The sequence below is a fragment of the Sciurus carolinensis genome, chromosome 11 (genome assembly GCF_902686445.1).
Source record: "Sciurus carolinensis chromosome 11, mSciCar1.2, whole genome shotgun sequence".
In the NCBI taxonomy this organism is placed as follows: Eukaryota; Metazoa; Chordata; class Mammalia; order Rodentia; family Sciuridae; genus Sciurus; species Sciurus carolinensis.
Genome location: NC_062223.1, coordinates 29,284,407 through 29,286,010, shown reverse-complemented (window position 1 = coordinate 29,286,010; position 1,604 = coordinate 29,284,407). Strand labels below are relative to the sequence as shown.

The 1,604-nt window shown below is 40.0% G+C and overlaps 1 pseudogene; it reads right to left on the bottom strand.

Annotated features, from left to right (window-relative positions):
* Positions 1-382: 382 nt before the first annotated feature.
* LOC124959887 (olfactory receptor 4C15-like) lies at positions 383-1,319 on the bottom strand (annotated as a pseudogene).
* Between the last annotated feature and the right edge of the window lie 285 nt (positions 1,320-1,604).

Here is a 1,604-nt window from a genome sequence, read left to right as displayed (position 1 = left end):
CACTCTAAATATTTTAAATTTCTGTTTCTTAACATTAAAATATTTTATTTTCTCCACAATGCTTTGTCAAAACATTGGGTTAATGCCAAACTCATTGATGGGGAATTTATCTTTTCACTCTTTTTTTCTTTGATGCGTACCTTCTAAGTACCATAAAGTTCAACTCTTTTTAATTTAAAAATGAGGATACTGAGTTGAAACTCAAAGTTTTCAACTGAGTAATCTGAATGTGGACATGTTATTTCCAGACTCCCCATGGAAATGCTTTTTCTAATACATTGCATTTCCACCGATTATATGACATCGATCTACACAACTATTTTTTCTGAGACCTCTGTGACTTCTTTGAATGTAGATTTACATATTTAAAAAGTTTAATGCTTTATTTTTCATCACAAAGAGCCACCCATCTCTTCCACACTTTTCTTATGGCATTTTTCATGTCCTTATTCCTAAAAGTATAAATCAAAGGATTGAGCAAGAGTGTTAGAATAGTGCAAAATATTGCAACAATTTTGTCAAAGGAGAAGGCAGATGGAGGCCTTGCATACATAAATGTGCACAGGACAAAGAACAAAACCACAACAGCAATATGAGATCCACAGGTGGACAGAGCTTTTTGACGCCCTTCAGAACCGATGGTCCTCAGAGAGAAAAAGATGACCCCATAGGAGACAAGGAGCATGGAGAAGATTATGATGCAGATAGACCCACTGTTGGCCATCACCAAAAGGTGGAAGATGTATGTGTCAGTGCAGGCCAACTTCAGCAATGGGTACAAGTCACACATGATGTGATCAATGTTATTGGGGCCACAAAAGGGCAGATGGAAAATAAAGAGAATCTGGATGATGGAATGTAAGAAGACCCCTGTCCAGGTCACCCCCACCAGAATGCCACAGAGCCTCCCATTCATGATGGAAGAGTAGTTACAAGGGCTTGCAAATGGCCACATAGTGGTCATAGGCCATGACTGTGAGGACAATCACCTCTGCCCCAGCAAGGAAGTGCTCAGCAAAGATCTGCAGCATGCAGCCTTCAAAGGAGATGGTCTTCCTCTCATAGAGGAAGTCTACAATCATTTTGGGGGCAATGACAGAGGAGAAGCAGGCATCCAGGAAGGACAGGACTGCCAAGAAAAAGTAAATGGGGGATCCCAGCAGTGCAGGGCTGCAGAGGATGGTCACTACAATCAGCATGTTGCCCACAACAGTTGCAATATAAACTAACAAAAATACCGTAAATACTATTTTCTCAACATTTGGATTCTGTGAAAGCCCCAGGAGCACAAACTCAGTTACAATACTTTGGTTTTTCATAACTTTGAAGGAAAAGGTCAGCAATATGGATGACAGGCAGCATCCAGTTACAGTAAGGATGAGAAGTAGTTTTTATCTCAGTTGTCAGCTTTGATTAATTAGTAGTGGCTTCATGAAGTGAATTACTGAGAAGCATCCCTGGATAGCATGGAACAGGAGCTGGATTAGTTGATACCATCGCCAATCAGAAGACTGCCTTATCTACAAAGATAAGAAATAGCATGCAGTTAAGCTGCCATAGAAAATCATGGCTACTCTTAAATATTTCTTGAAACCTCTGAACTA